Genomic DNA, 18,334 nt, shown 5'->3' with positions numbered 1-18,334 from the left:
ATTTATACTATAGTTCCTTTAAAAGAAATTGGTTATAGTTGAATATATGCAATGCATAAATGGGAAAAGAAGGGAAAGGGACAGGCATTTGCGCAAACGCGGCTGAGACAATGATGGGTTATATTGGCGTTAGCACCGACTATTTGCCTACGCACTTACAGCTGTGTTAAAAGTGGTGACACCATAGTAACAATTTTAATTTCTTTTAAAATTAAATTTTAGATTCAGATTTTGTTAATTAAAAATTAAATGTGTTAAACTTTATTATATATTAAAATGTATAATTATAGAAAATATCAAAAATCAGACAAAAAATAAAAAGTACAGGAACATAAATGAACTTATTTTACTCGTATGCTAAATCCAATTCGATAAAATTTGTTCGAATTTGATTTTCTTAATGTTCATTTAAATAAATAAGCTAGTGTCAATTTTAATAAAAATTTAATTTAACAACTCGACAATATTCCTTTTTGAAGATTTACATATTAATTAATATTTTAAATATTTTTCATTGATGAACGAATATTTCTTGATCATTTAAAGCTATTCATATGAATAGCAGTAGATAATATTTTACTTTTTAATAAATTGTTGAAAAGTTAGTTTTTAAATTAAATTTTTTGACAAAAACTGAGTGACTATTATTTGACTCAGAAATTTTATTTTAAATGAATGTTAAAATAATCAACTCGAAAATAAATGAATGAATCTCAAGCATTTCAAAATTCGATCCTGCCCGACTTGTTTACCACACTGGATAGCACTATATGAGACTTATACGTGTTATTTGATGGATATGGTAACCGCAATATAGCACTTTAGAGGAAGTTTCTTTCTCATTTATATTTCCCATATGTTCACATTTTTTACTTCGAGAGCTAGAAAGTGTAAATTAATAAGTCAAAAACAATAGTTCTCAAAGTAATTAGAAAATGAGATTTTGTTATTTTTAACTATCTTTTCCAATCCATTTCAGTTCATATTATATTGAGATACTTACTTTAATTTCACATTTTTATATCAAAATTCTCTCACTCGCACATGACGGGTTAAATCTCATTATAAAATTTTCTATTGTTAACAAAATGTAATGGTTTTCTCAAAAAAAAAAATGTAATAGCAATTTCATACTAGTACATAGGTCGTACGACCTAGCGAGTAAATCTATATTTGGGAATTTATAACTAATGCATAGTTAGGAATAAAATAGCAGCTTCTACCATTGAAAAAAATAAATTATAACTATTCTCGCAGTATCCTATAATTATTCTTCTTGAAATGTAAATTCTACTCTCTCACATAGTATGTTAAAAAAACATATATACTTGCGTAATCATTATCAAGTTACATTTTAAAAAAAAAACACGAGTTGCTTTTTTAGATATGTTCCAAAAGCCGAATCATCCATAACCATAGGCAATAAGGTAAGATAGCAAATACCACGAATAAAACGTAAATAGTAGTAAAAAATATAAGGGTAGAGTCATAAGGAAAATATTTATCCTTATATGGTTTACACAGTGAAGAAGTAGGGAATCATTCTTCCACTACCTTCTTGGTCGTCCAAACACACATGGTATGAATCATGCGCTACAATATTCTTTACATCTTTGATGTCAAAAAAAATATTGTACGGATCTTAGTTCAATCATTTCTTAACGTCTAACTTGAATTCTCATAACTCTTACCCTTAGCAGGTAATAGTGAGAAATCACGGCCAGCTATCACAGATTACTTGGATTCGGGCGATCAAAATCGGTTTAAATAGAGTATATAACCTCATCTCATTTTCCTGAGGCGATAATCCTAACATTAGATCTCATCTCCACTCGCTCATCCATCGCTAGAGGCGACCTCTCGTGTGAGTGAGTCAATCTAAAATATGTGTGACATCCTTGTTAAACTTTTAACAAATAACGTATGTGATGTGTATGATATAACAAAAATTAATGACAAAACATAATACTCATTTTTGCAAACGTCTTATAAGTACAATACAAGCTCAACGAAATATTCATAGATAAATACAGTTATCTAAATTCTACGCAATCCAAGAGATTTAACATGTGCAAGGAATACATCTCTTGGGATCGGTTTAGTAAGGGAATCAGCTACCATTTGATGCGTAGAAATATATTGTACTACCACTTCTTTTTTGGCAATTATGTCTCTAACATAGTTATACTTGGTATCAATGTGTTTGGTTTTACTATGAAATTTTGGATATTTTATGTAAGCAATTTCTGCTTGATTATCACAATGAAGTGTAATAGCACCTTCATTCTCATTTTTAAAACCCAAATTTCAAAAAGCCTTCTTAACTAACCAGCTTCTGGCACAGCTATAGAACATGCTATGAATTCAGCTTCCATAGTTGATAAAGCTATGCTCGTTTGATTCTTACTACACCAAGAGATGGCGCCTTTGTTGAGTAAGAAAACAAAACCAGAAGTTGATTTACGTTGATCAATATCTCCTCCCCAATCAGCGTCTGAGTATCCAACGAGACGCATTTCAGATCCTTGATAACATAAACAGTAATTCTTGGTGCCTTTAAGATATCTGAATATCCTTTTTACCGCTTTCCAATGCTCACGTCCAGGATTGGATTGATACGGGCTGACTAGCCTAACAGCAAAACATATGTCTGGGCGAGTGCACATCGTAGCATACATTAGACTTGCTACAAGACTAGCATATGGTACAGTGGACATCTCTTTTTGTTCTTGTGGATTGTTAGAGCACATTGTTATATTTAAAGCATCACATTTTGATACCAGAGTATCCACTGGCTTGCAAGTAGTCATATTGAAGCGCTCAAGAACCATTTTGATATAATCCTCTCGTGACAGAGCCAAAAGTTTCTTAAAGCGATCTCTTTTTATTTTAACTCTCAATATGTAGTCTGCCTCGCCCATATCTTTCATGTCAAAGTTTGTGGATAACCATTTTTCAATGGTTATGACATACTCTTTGTTATTTCCAACAATCAAAATATCATCAACATAAAGAGATAAAATTGCAAATTTATCTTCAGATCTTTTGATGTAAACACAGTGGTCTTCTTCAATCATCTTAAAATCACAAGTTAAAATAGTCTTCTTCAATCATCTTAAAATCACAAGTTAAAATAGCCTTGTGAAATTTAAGATACCACTGCCTCGATGACTGTTTCAGGCCATAAATTGATCTTTGGAGCTTGCATACTTTGCGCTCTTGACCTTTAACAACAAAATCTATAGGCTGCTCCATGTAGATTTCTTCATCTATTCTCCATTGAGGAAAGATGTTTTAACATCCATTGGATGCAATTCTAAATCTAAATTTGCCACGATTACCAAAATAAGGTGAATTAAAGGAAATCTAACTACTGGTGAAAACGTTTCCTCATAATCTATTCCCTCTTGTTGAGTTTAACATTTTGCTAATAAGCGAGCCTTATATATATCAATGGAACCATCCGCTTTGCGCTTTATTTTAAAAATACATTTGTTTCCAATGGTTTTGCGTCCATGCGGTAACTCAACCAAGTTCCAAACTCGATTTACTTTAATAGATTTCATTTCTTCTTCTAATGCAACTTTCCATTCTTCCTTTGCGGGGCATTCAAGTGCCTCTTTAATTGTTTTGGGTTCATTATCATCTGTAGGAGTAACAATATAGGCTTCATTTTCTATAGCAAAACGTCTTTTCGAAGTTTTCGAACGTATACTCCTTCGTAAGTGAGAACTATCGTCTTCACCAATTGAAATTGGTTCAGATTCCTCAACGCTCCCACTCAATTGAGATGGGTGAAGCAACCCTTGTGTGCTCCCACTATCAAAAATAGAATTAGGTACCTCACTTTGAGGTTCAACTATTTGTTGATTTAAATCAACTTCTCCTTATTCTTGAATCTCGTAAAGATGATAATCTCTGTCCAAATTTTCTTTTGTAGGAAAATTATCTTCAATGAAAGTGACATTTCTGGACTCAACTTTAGTTTTCCTTCCATCATTATCCTCACCAATAAAAACATAACCTTTTGAGTTTTCAGAGTATCGAATAAAGATACATTTCTTCCCTCTTGGTCCTAATTTACCAAATTTGTGGGAAGTATCAAGAATGTATATTGCAGATCCCCAAGGACGCAACTCACTCAAATTGGGTTTTCTTTCAGCCCATAACTCATAAGGTTTTGAAGATATGTATTTTGAAGGTACTCAGTTAAGTACATAGGCTGCTGTTAATAATGCATCACCCCAAAAATGAACTGGGAGATTAACTTGAGCCATCATAGACCTAACCATTTCGAGTAAAGTTCTATTCCTACGTTCGACAACACAAATTTATTGCGGAGTTCTATGGGTAGTTAATTGCCTCGTTATAACTTTTCCTTCACACAATTCTTTAAGTTGGTCTGATAGATACTCCCGACCTCGATCAGTCCTTAAGGCTTTTACTGTTTTATCTAATTGATTCTCGGCCTCATTTAAATATTTTTAAAACAATCAAATGATTTCGATTTATAGGAGATCAAATAGACATGACCATATCGAGTTAAGTCATCTATAAAGATAATGAAATATGAAGCACCATGTCTTGCTCTAACATTCATTGGTCCGCAAATGTCTGAATGTATAAGTTGCAAAGGAAATTCAGCTCATTTATCCTTTCCAAAAGGTCTTTTAGTTGTTTTTCCTTGTAAGCAAAACTCACAAGCGGGCAAAATTAATAAAATAAATTTTAAAATTTTACGGGGTATTACAATAGGTTTACAATTAAATACCAAAATCGCATATAGACAAAATATCAGTATATATAAAAATATTATCAGTTCTCGATCCAAATGAAACCATAGTCCTGTTATGTCATAGTGATATCTTATAGAATGCATATGCTCATATCTTGTTTAATACAGGATGAGCTGTATACCTAAGTATCATAGCCATCTTAACTCTATATAGGGTTGCTGGTCCGGAACCTAAGTCACTGCCACCTCAGGACTACACGTTAGGTTTAAGCCGCTTTGCAAGCATCTGGCTTTAAAACCTAATCACAACGTATATGCTTATAAGGTTTACATCTCATCTAGTTCATTAACGTCGGTGATCATACAGTCCTATTGTTGCCCAATAGATAGCTCGTTTCAGTGGATCTTCCTTGGCTAAGTTTCATACTTAGTGCAATTTATGGATTTAAAAATAATTGAATACTAATATTTAAAAGTAAACAAATAAACTTACATTAACTGCTAGGTCTAGAACTTAATCCTATGGTTGAGGTCAGACTGCTGGCTAGCTGGTAGGACTAAACACACAAAGCAAACAGGATAAAACAGATCAATATATGTTTCTTATAAAATTTCTAGGTCCATAAACCCAGGTTTAGGTCAAACATATAATCATATAAACACGTAACACTTATGGTCTCTTTTCTTTTAAAACCATATTATAAATTCTCGTTTTGACAAAACATTCAAACTTTTCTCTAAAAGTTATTTTAGGTATCACAATACCTAAAGAAAACCATTTATAGTATAGACTTAAATGTCAAAACAATTCTCAGTCATATACTAAGAATTTAGCAAACCGATTGCTAAATCTTTAAAACCGTTTAAACTTGGGCTTTAACTCTTTCAAAGTTCGTTATAAACGTTTAACTTCACTTTTAAATCTCAGTTTGAAAGTCTTTAGGTTTAGGTTCAAAACTCTTTTCACATTCTTCCAAAAGAAGTTATCATTTTTAAACGTTTTAGTTCGACAAAAATACGTCAAGTTCATAGGGCAAAAGACCCCGAAAAGTCCCCTCTCATCGGCATCTCGACATGGTGCACGATCGTGCACCTTGGGTGCATGATCGTGCACCCCAGGGTAGTGCACGATCGTGCCCCATTGGTGCACATTCGTGCACCCCACATTGGTGCACGTTCGTGCACCTTGAGTGCACGGTCGGGCACCCTGGATGGTGCACGTTCGTGCACCTTGGTGCATGTTCGTGCACCTCCAAATGCGGCACGTTCGTGCACCAAATTGCGCACGTTCGTGCACCCGCGTGCACAGCCCCGGGAAAGTTGATTTTTCGGATTTTCCTACATGCTTTAACCTCGTTTTTTCGCCCCTAACACATATACACAATCCAATCCATCCATATTCACGTTTGAAACATAAAAACAATACGCATACGTTCGGTTCGATATGGTAACTGTTTATAAACGAATATATATTCGAAATATATCAAAATAAACGTTTAATACGGATATACTACCTCGATTACTTGAGTAATCGTTGAAAAAACGGAGTTGGAATTCGATAGAATTGTTTGAATTTAAAGGGGGTCTTCTATAATTTTGCACGTGAGGGTTATTTCTTGGTTTGAAAAACGGACGAAGCGGCGCGAAACCGTAATCACCGAAATGTTACGGAGAGCAAGCAACTCCTTTTTCTTACTTCAGATGAAGAAATGAAGTTTTTGCTTCATTTTGGTAACAAATGAACATATATATAGTAAGTGGCTAAAGTGTTGTTTAGTACTAATTTAATCATGCACATTAAACCAATTTCTAAACTAGTCGTCCATAGCCCAAATAGATACGACTTCCGAATTTCGTGAAAATTTTACCAAAAATTAAATAAAATATAATAAGAATAAAAATAAAATTTTTATTTCCATCCGACTTATATTTTATTCTTAATAAATTATTTTCGATTTATTAAGTCTGCATCGACTGCGTTTGATAAAATTTATGCTTCCAAATTTTATCAAATTTTCACGATAACCTTTTTAAAATATTTTGCGAATATTAGCACCAAAAATATTCGCCAAGGACATATGAATTATTCTGCACCCAATTTATTGTCTCCATTAACTATATAGTTAACCAAATTTAAATTTTAAAATTTTAAATTTGCAATCCTATATCCACAATATAAATTTAGAGACACTTGTAAATTAAATTTATTTTTAAATTTAATTTATCTAATCTCGTCTAATAAAATTTTAGACACGTGGTTATATTTTATCCTTTAAATTTCTGGGTTCTTACAAGAGTTCAGTTATTTGGATTTCGATTTTATTAGGAATCTGTTTTGTATTCTCTTTTCAGACAATTGACTTTGTTCTTTGGCCTTTCTCTGAGTCGTAACATCTAGTGCGCCACTTTGAGTGTGTCACTTCTTGTGTGAAAACTTAAGAGTTAAGGTCTTTTGCCACTTCTCGTGCCTTTTATATACATATTATTCATTAAAAAGATTTTTTTTTTACAAATGATGAATAATAGTATGCAAATATAATAGTAAAATTATATTGTAACTATTTAGTTTTTGAAAATAATGTGTATACTCATTAACGGAGCCAAGGTAGGGGGCCCTACCTAAAAAAAATAAAAAACAATCTTTTAAAAAATTAATATCTAAAGTGACCTATTTTAAACTTTTAATTATTATATTTTGGCGTAATATTCTAAAGATGTTTGATGTTTTAATTTTTTTCGATCCTACTCGGCGTTAAAAAATCACCAATATTATCTTATTTTATATTTTCATGTTTCAATTGCACTCTAAAATATTAAATTGACGTTTTTTCATTTGAAGAAAAAAATAAAAAATTTCTTCATGTCTAGCATATACTCCATTAATTATGCATGTTTTAAATTTATTTAAATTTAACTCTATTAATTAAAATTTATATTAGTTTAATTTAATTATGGTTTTTAGTTAGTTTTTAAAGATGAATAATTGTAATTTTTTGAATAGAAAAGAATTTAATTTTATAAATTTAATTATTTGAATGATTTTATCGTCAAAGTATAAAAATTGGCTCAAACTGAAAATTTAGAGCACAATTGAAACACGAAAATGCGAAATATGGAAAAATTGGTGACTTATCAACGTCGGGATAGGATCGAAAAGATATTAAAAGGTGGGGATTTTTCAGGCATTACGACTTATTTATTAGTGTATATTTTATAGTATTATATTTAAATTTTCTAATTAAATTGTGCTCTATCTAAAATAACGGTCTGTCTTCGTCACCGTGTATACTGTATAGAGAATTAATTATGTCAAATGAGATATATTTAAGAGAGAATTAGCAAAATACCTAAAAAATAGAAATATTAGCATTTGTTAACACTAATTGTCCATATTTATTTGTCTACCTCAGCGTGTTGTATATTTATTTTTTTACTCTTTTGTTTTTTTTATACCCCATATTTACTCTACATCACAGTTCCTTCTCCTTTTTCTTCATCTTCTTCTTTTTTTATCTTTTTCGATTTATTTTCAAAAACAATCAACAAATCAACAAATTAATTGTAATCTCCAGCTTACAACATTTCAAGAAATTAAATCCTACGATTTTATTATTATTTCTTACAATTTTATTGCTAATTTCAAATATAGTTTCCGATCCGCTCGAATTTTTAATTCATAATCAAATTACTTCAAATTTCACTTGAAATTCAAATCCAACGATCATAACTTTCTCCAAAAACAAAGAAAACTGTAAATTATTAATTTATTTGTTTTTATTAAAAATCTATTAAAAACGGTTTCAAATGGTTTCAAGTACAGTTTCAATTACGGTTTCAAACCGTTTACAAAGGTTTCAAACAGTCTAAAACAGTTTCTAAAAAATGCTTTTAAACAGTCTAAAAAATAACAGTTTTAAACAGTTTCGAACAGTATAAAACAGTTTCAAACTGTTTACAAAGGTCTCAAACTGTCTAAAACAGATTCTAAAAAAATACTTTTCAATAGTTTATAAAATAACAGTTTCAAATAGTATCAAACAGTTTACATAAAAAATAGCAGTTTCAAAAAAACAGTTTCAAACCGTTTACAAAAGTTTCAAACAGTATAAAACAGTTGCAAACCGTTTCCAAAGATCTCAAGCAGTCTAGAACAGTTTCTAAAAAACACTTTCAAACAGTTTAAAAAATAACGGTTTCAAACAGTATAAAACAGTTTCAAACCGTTTACAAAGGTTTCGAACAGTATAAAACAGTTTCGAGAAAACATTTTCAAACGATTTCTAAAATTAATTTAAAACATTTGAAAATCAGGTCAAAATATCATTAATGAAGAACATTACGATTTTTTCAAAAAAAGTTGTAAAAATTTCCAAAAATACGATGTTAAAATAATTTAAAACAACATAGAAAGAAAGAAAGAAAGAAAGAAGAAGAAGAAGAAGAATAATTTTCTCATCTATCACCATCATATTATCTCTTAAACTCTTTTTTTATTCAAATTTCTTTGTCTTGGAATTCATTTGTATAATGTGGAGAATAGAAAAAGCAGATTTAAGAAAAACAAAGAAAAAAAAAGTTGTTTAAAAGAAAAGAAGAAGAAGAAGAAGAAGAAAAAGAAGAGAGAGAAAAAAAGAAAAATGAGAAGGAAGAAAGAGAAAAAGGAGAGAGAAAAGAAAAAAGAAAGAGGAAAGAGAAAAAGGAGAGAGACAAAAAAGGAAAATGAGATATACATGTGTTTAAAAGGAGAGTAAAAATACAAATAAGTTATTTTGCTAATTGAGGTATAACTAAAAATAATAGAAAAATAGAGTAAAAAAGTAAATTTTTGAAATTGAGGTATTTAGAACAAATAAGTTAAAAAAAACGAGTGTTTTGTACAAATTCCTCTATATTTAATAGGATATTAATTATGGCTTAACAAGCGTCCTCAAGGCACTTACAACCAGATATTTAGATGAAAAATGGATAATGCATGAAACTTTCATGATGAAAGGGAAGTTAATTAATGATTACTACTTCCTAATTCGACATTTTAACAAGAATCTTGACCTTAAGATTAGTTTTGAGTGTCATTAAAATCACTAACTTATTCAATCACAATGACAAAAGAAAAGAATACTTGAAAATAATGCAGTTTGGTAAAATTCATTATTGCTTCTTAATGAGTGAGAAGATAAGAACAAATGCTATATATAATTCCCAATTCAGCAAGAAAGCATATTTCCAAAAATTACGCAGTCATGCTGATCTATATTACCAAATCTTGTTTTAATCTGTGGTGGACACATCTATAATTATATAATTAAAAAAAATCTTGTAATCCTATTGATTACAAATTCAGATAATTATATTAAGATCAATGTCATAAAAATTCACCAATTTTATACATTTTTTCATTTTAATCATGTCGTTTAAAAATCGTAATTTTCATACACCAACTATCTATTTTTCTCAAATCCATACACCGTTCAGATCTCCGGCGAAAATTACTGACATGTCACTATCTAATTTGTCATTGCATGCCATGATTAGTATTCAGTTGTCAACTCGGTACTTTTCACCAATTTTTACGACGTTATTAAAATGAAAAAATATATAAAATTGGTGAATTTTTATGATATTAACCCTATGTATTAAGATAAATAATTCACACTTTCAAAAATTTAAAATATATAATCAAAACTATATTAACCACTATTAAAAAAAGATTTTTTAAAATTAGACTTAAAATTTTAATTGGAAATACTTTTTTCTTTCAAACCTTTAAATTGTTGGCTTTTTCCTAAAAAAAAAAATTGTTGGTTTTAAATATAGCAAGAATTAGAAAAGGTGGCAGATATGGTAATAGCTAAACCAATTTCGAGGTCTTTATACTTTATCATTTTTATTCAGAAAATCCTATTACGAACAACATACCTTTCCAATTTTTATAGTTATTAAGTTTTGATTGTTTATATCTTTATATTGAAAATCTTGTCTTTCTAGTCTCTTTTTCTATTGACACTTTGTTCAAACAGTCCACATAAAAAAATATGAAAATTAAAATTTGACTAATATAGAGGTATGAAATCTCTATTTTTTAGCTATTTTTCATTTACACCCTGACGTTGTAAAGATACCGATTATACCCAAATCCACACCTTTTGTTAGGTGTGATTTTAAAACGTCAGGATGCAAATAAAAAGGGATTAAAAGGTGTAGATTTTTTTGGACCATTAGCCTATTATAAAATAATTGAGAACTAAATGAGGGATTAAAATCTCTACCCACAACTGATGTAGTTTTTCTCTAGTAATGAGATGTGATCAAATGGGTCGTTTCGGTTAAAATTAAATCAAAATTCTCAAACAGTTCAAATCGAAAAAATTTAAGTTTAGAATTGAAACCGATCAAATTTATTTTCATTATCACCAATGCTGTTTTAGTCTTTAAGAAAAGGCTTAATTACTTAAAAATCACCCACCTTGAATTTTGTTTTCGTTTATACCCTGACCTAGGAAAAAATTCATTTATACCCTGACGTATGTATTTATGTTTCACCTCTACCCCGAGGCACTAAATTAACCTCTTTTTATTTAGAAAAAAGTTTAAAACTGTCCTTCGTTTAGAGAAAAAATCATTTTTAATTAAACTCTAATTAGTTTAGGTTAAAAATGAAGAACTATTTAAACTTTTTTTTAAATGAAAAGAGGTTAATTTAGTGTCTCGGGGTAGAGGTGAAACATAAATACATATGTTAGGGTATAAATGAATTTTTTTCCTAGGTCAGGGTATAAACGAAAAAAAAAATTAAGATGAGTGGTTTTTAAGTAATTAAGCCTTAAGAAAAACGAAAGTGACATACTCATAACTCATTCTTCGACACTTTTGGTGGATTTTTCTTAACTAATGGGCAAGAGTAGCTGTGTTCAAAAACATCCATCTCAAAGATAGGCACACAGCATCATCATATAAGTATCACTTGGACAATGGGTGTACACCACTATGTACAGCTTGCTTGCTTGTAGGGAGTTTCAAAGAGAAAATTACACCAAATCACCCAAAATCTAAAAACTTTATGTTAGTGACCCATAAAATAATTTTTTGCAAAAATCTCTCATTTTTTAAAACATGTTTATATGTTATACCTCTTTATATTTCTAGTCCTATTTTACCCTTCCTCTTATTTCTCCAACACATGGCTGCTCCCTTCCTCGCTACTTCTAATGTTTCCGTCAATATCAACAGCGGTTGGTCGGCCTGGAAAATCAGAGGGAGAGAACGATTCGAATGATGGAAGTGCTCACTGTATAAATAGCTTCAATTACTCATCTTCTCTTTTTCTTTATTATTCCCGTCGTTCTTTACTTCCGATTAGGCATAGATACTGTGGTTTGTTAATGACTGCTCTTTGAACAATAAATATGCAGGTAACAATTTTGCTTATTCTGTTATTAAATTTCTTGTGAATAATTTGATTATGTTAATGTCATATGGAATGGATCTAACTGTAAAAGACAAATATTGTTGCGGAAAATTGTGTTGAAATTGAATTTGGATGATGACAAAAATAAGAATAACCATGAACAGTATCAGGTGATGTTTTAATTCTTCACGCTCTATTGATTAATTAAGTTAATCTTAAATCAAAAGAATAGTTTGAAAATGGTTTAAATTATTTTAGGGATAGAATTCAAATTGCTAACCTTGGATATTAAGGAAAAGGAATAAAATGGTTTAAATCATGCTGTTGAGACTCCCACCATGAAATTATTTGAAAAGGTTAATTTGATTGGTTTTTAATATTAATTTTTTGGTTCAGATTTAACATTAAACAAATGCTAAACTATTTGAAATGTTTGTTGGTCTATTTTTTGGTGTTATAGATGGCATTATAGAGATGGGGCTAATTTGGATTCATGAAACAACAGTAGGACTTCCAACTACAGATGATACGGGTAATATTGAAGTTGGTTGATTGGTTTGCGTTGTAATCCAACCTTTTCAACATTTTGTTGAGTACTTTGAATTTGATTGTATATAATGCCTTAAGTATATGACTACTCTGTCTTAAGTGCAATTGTTTAATTAAGCAATGGCAGATAATACAGAAACTAGTTTGTTTGCATTGAGGTCATGATTTGTTGCAATTGGAATGATGGAGCTTTAAAGTTTAAACAATATTAAAATTTTTAATTTCTTATTTAATATTGTTCATGTTGTTAAAAGTGTTATAAGCTGTATATAATGAAGGAGTCAATTTAATTTTCCTTTCTTTTATTTATCAATTAAAATAAATTTATTTTTACATTATATATAATTATAATATTATCTATTTTAATATATAGTAATAAATTTATAAATTTTGTATTAAATAAAATATACATTATGTAAATTAAAATTATCTCTAGCCAGGTACATGGTGGTCGGATCCGCTGTAATCAGTATAAATTCAATATATACTTGATTTCAATTTAATGTAAATAATTGAACTAATTTTTTTTTATTAATTTAAAAAAAAATTAAAAATTGAATTAAGGTAGTTCAGTTGATATAGGTTCATATCTGGTTCACATCAGGTTGATTTTCAGTTTTATAAACATTCAAATACATTTCACTTAAAAGGGACATTCAATTTGTTATTACACTAATCTCAAAATCTCTCTATATAAAATATATTTAAAATTGTGAAAAGCAGTAAAATAAATTTTATTAAAAATTGACTTAAGGTAGTTCAGTTGATATAGGTTCACATCTGGTTCACATTAGGTTGATTTTAATTTTATAAACTGTTAAATACATTTTACTTAAAAGAGATATTCAATTTGTATATTACATTAAATCTCAAAATTCTATCTATATAAAATGTATTTAAGATTGTAAAAAGCAGTAAAATAAATTTTATTAAAAATTGAATTAAGATAGTTCAGTTGATATAGGTTCACATCTGGTTCACATCAGGTTGATTTTTAATTTCATAAACCGTTAAATACATTTTACTTAAAAGAGATATTCAATTTGTATATTACACTAAATTTCAATATTTTATCTATATAAAATACATTTAAGAATGTAATGAGCAGCAAGATAAATTTTATTAAAAATTAAGTTAAGATAGTTCAGTTGATATAGGTTTTATAAACTATCAAAAATATTTTATTTAAAAAAGATATTCAATGTCAATTACACTAAATCTCAAAATTTTCTTTATATAAAATGTGTTTACGATTGTAAAGAGCAGTAAAAAAATTTTTATTAAAAATTGAATTATTAGTTTAGTTTAGTTGATATAGATAGATTCACATCTGGTTCACATTAGGTTGATTTTCGGTTTTGTAGACTGTCAAATACATTTCATTTAAAAGAGATATTCAATTTGTATATTACACAAAATCTCAAGATCCTCTATATAAAATGTATTCAAAATTGTAAAGAGAAGTAAGACAAATTTTATTAAAACTTAAATTAAGATAGTTCAGTTGATATAAGTTTACATCTGGTTCACATCAGGTAGATTTTCGGTTTTCTCGACAGTTAAATCTAACATAAAAAATAATAATTTGTACTTAAAGTAAAATGCAACATTTCAATTTTTATGGTTTTGGTACACAATGAAAAAGGAAACAAAAATTAAATAAGCTACACCTACTCTGTCATTCACAAGCCACCCTCGCATGAGGCGGAGAATGAAATCGAAAAATACCCAAAGGAAGATCATAAACATAATTTGCTAATGCATCTGGTGTAAGATTGTATTCTTTAAACACATAAGCTACTTCAATATATATTCCACTCTTTCTGCAACAAAGCATGAATTGCCAAAATTAAAGCATAATTTTGTATCTTTCTCTACTCAATCCATAACAGTAAGTCCTTTTTATTCTCGTTTACTTTCATTACTCTCATTATAATTCACTTTCTTTTACCATCAGATCTCTTTTACCTTTTTCTTTATTAACCACTATTTCTTTTTTTCTTTTGTTTCTTCTCTTCTATTTTCTTTTTCTTCCTTCTAAGTCTGAAAACACTTTTTTTTCCCTTACCATTTTCAAATCTTCACACAATTTTTCCTAAAACCACTCATAATCTTCAAGTTACAAATATGAATTTTTTTTTCAATTCAACAATAGTATCAATAGATAATAGATCGCTTTTCACCAAAACTGTATTGTCACAATGCATTGAAAGAAAATAACAACTTTGAAAGAAATTATCAAAATCATGGATCAAAATTAGACACCCAACCAACATCAAGGTTGAGAATCCATTTTTCAGAGTAAGAATTATGAACTAATTTCTAAAACCACTTGAAAACGATGAAGTTCTAGTTCTATAAGCTCATTTCCCAGTTTCCAATTCTACAACCCACTTGAATTACGAATTTCTAATTAAAACCCATTCCAGTTCATTAAGCTTGTGGTAGAGCCATTAGATATTGCGGGAATTTATAGGACAACTATGCACTGAACAAAAGCCACGATCTAGTCAATTGCATAAACGTTTCTCTTTGGTTGTCACCGGCGGTGGACCTCTATCTCTTCAGAGTGGTGGAGTTGTTTATATTGCACAGTGTTGAACGGGGAAAAAACTGATGACAAATGAGGGGCAAATGTGTCCTATTTTATTATAAAATCTCCTAGTTTTGGGTTATGAGAGATTAATGTAAACTTTTTTATTATTTTGAGTGATTACTGTCAAAACCAAAATCTTGAGGTAAAAATAATAGGTAGCACCTATTTTGAGGGATTTGTGTAGATTACCCAGTTTCAAAACGGATTAATGGATATCGCGTTTGTATGTATCGCATCCATCTATTCAAATAATACGATTAAAATATATTATACATATCTACAAATTATATATATAACACATTTGAATGAGTCTATTATATAAATTTAATTTATTTATTTGCAAATAAAATACATTTTTATAGTAGATTAAAGTCCATTCGACTAGGATAGAGCATCGGTTGATTCGATTCGGTTCAGTTTTGAAAACTTGTAATGGTGTCATAGTTGTTAATATTTGGGACCGAACCGTAATAGTTTTAATCAAATACCAAAGTTAATTTTTACCGAAAATTAACTTCGGTTCGTTTCGGTTTTATATAACGGTTTGGGCTTCATCTAATTTTTATAAAAAGCCTTTTTTAAACTACTAAAATTAAAATCAAAATACAAATTTACACTAACAAAAAATATACCCATGAAAATTCTAAAATATATACAAATATAAAACAAGAAAGGCCTAATTACTTAAAAAACACCCACCTTGAAACAATTTTTCGTTTATACCCTGACCTAGGAAAAAGTTCATTTGTACTTTTTTTGATTTTTCATTTTCAATTGTACCCCAAAATTTTATTTTTTGACAATTTAATTAATTATAGGTTGAAAATATTAAAAATAATTAAATAGAAGGGTTATATCATCTTTTTTCTATTTGTAAAAATACAAATAAGTTAAAAAATGAAGGATTATTTTAAGCTTTTTTTAGATAAAAAAAGTTCAATTTAGTGCTTTAGGGTAGAATTGAAAACAAAAAATCAAAAAAAGGGTATAAATGAACTTTTTTCTAGGTTATGGTATAAACGAAAAAATATTACAAGGTGAAGGTTTTTTAAATAATTAAGCCAACAAGAAATAGCCCTATTATGTTATCTATACTATATATAAAAGCACGGATGGGGGGGGGACAGGCAAATTTACTGAATAATCCTTTTCAGTTCACTACTAAATAAAGGTTTTATAGTCATTAACTAATTAGTTATTTAATTAATCACTATTATAATTAAAGTCCTAATTAGAATAGCTAGCTAAATTATCTCCAAAACTAATTGTCTCCAAATTAGTATAGGAATACCTATCTTTTAGTTTGATTGAATTACAAAATTAAAATACTGTATTTGGTTAATATATTATTATTTAAATTTCTATCTTATTATTTTTAAAGATATTATTAATAAAATTAAGTTAATTATTTAATTATAGTTATTATAAAACCAAAAGAAAAATAAATTCAGTATGGAATAAAAAATTTAAACTGAATATATTGTATTTACTTTTACAAAAAAATCTTAACTAATTTAATATTAATTATAAATAAAAAAATCGATATAACTATAATAAATTTACTAATATGTTCATTGAGGAGTTACGTTACGAGCCACGTGCATAGCACGTAATGCGAAACTAGTATATCAAATGATTGGAAAACAGAATCAATCGCCCTATGCTATTACAAATATAACCCTGTTTAAATAAAATTATACAAGTAAAATTATATATTATATGGATACACTTTGTATCCTGAATTAGACCATGTTTTAATATAAGTTTACAAATAAAACCTTAAAGTTATATGTAAAAATAATAGGCCAGACTATTAAAAAACGAATTGTGTCATGATTCAATAGAAGTTAATAGTTAACTTATATGTAAAAATAATAGGTCTAACTATTAGAAAAAAGAATTGTGTCTTGATTTAATATAAGTTAGTAGTTAACTTATATGCAAAAAACTATAAAAGTATCATCAGTTTCATACTTTCACTGCTTGTAAAATTAAGCATCCAAATATGTATAGATTAAGGCATCAACATTAGGTAACTAGCAACAACAATTGAAATTTAAACAAGTTTATTTTTCAAGTTCTATTGACTTATTAAGTTAATAATATTAGCAAAAGAGTAAATCAAAGCTAAAAACTTAAAAGATTAACTAAAATGAAGTTCAAAAATAGGGTTTTTAAACTAATATAAGGTGATTTGATTTGCAAGATTGCAATAAGTCTCATCATGCAAATTAAAAGACCTTATGTGACAATAAGGTGGAAGCATTATCATTGCCCAAAAATAAGCTCAAGCTAATTCAAACATTAAACGTTCAAGCATGTTTCATTAGTTCAAAACTCAATCTGAATATTCCATTCAAGATTAAACTTAAACAGACTCATTAGTTTCAAGTTCAAACAAGTTTGATAGGTTACAGTTCAATCTAACTATGAAGTTCAAGTTCAAATTTAAACATATTTACTGGTTTACAGTTTAAATAAGTTCTAAGTTCAAACAAAATCTCAAGTTCAAACTCAAAATCAGATTCTTTAGTTTAAACTTCAAACATATCACAAGTTCAAACTAAAAACTAGATTATGCCATACCATGTATTTATAAGGTATTAAAATTATACCACGTGTTTAAAATTACGATAATTAAAGTCGAGGAGGTATAATATAAGTTAAGGTATTAAGGATATAAATCGAAGTGGGTCTAATTTACTTATCGCGAAATAACAATAATTGGAAAATTATCATTCATTAGAACGGGTGTGAGTAGGATTAAGAAAAACCTAAATAATTAATATATCAATATGCATTTTTAAATGGAGAGCTTAAAATTTCGGAGAAAATCCCAAAATTAAAACGTCAAAATACGGAATTTAGGACGTAAAAATTAAAGGATATAGAAGATAACGATTACGGACACATGGCGATATAGGAGTGGCAACACGTGGCGATGTATGAGCGGAGACACGTGGCGATGCAAGAGCGGAGACACGTGGCGATGCAAGAGCGGAGACACACGACGTGCATGCGCATCAACGCATGGCGCGCATGCACAACG

The 18,334-nt window shown here is 28.9% G+C and overlaps 1 long non-coding RNA gene across 1 annotated transcript; it reads left to right on the top strand.

Moving 5' to 3' along the window:
• The first annotated feature begins 11,905 nt into the window (after window positions 1-11,905).
• LOC130015473 (uncharacterized) lies at window positions 11,906-12,922 on the top strand. The gene is made up of 2 exons (XR_008790697.1): window positions 11,906-12,144; window positions 12,601-12,922. It is a non-coding gene; the product is annotated as an uncharacterized LOC130015473 (long non-coding RNA).
• Window positions 12,923-18,334: the final 5,412 nt, after the last annotated feature.

This window comes from Mercurialis annua, linkage group LG5 (assembly GCF_937616625.2).
Source record: "Mercurialis annua linkage group LG5, ddMerAnnu1.2, whole genome shotgun sequence".
Taxonomy (NCBI): Eukaryota; Viridiplantae; Streptophyta; class Magnoliopsida; order Malpighiales; family Euphorbiaceae; genus Mercurialis; species Mercurialis annua.
This window is presented reverse-complemented; position numbering and strand designations above follow the sequence as displayed.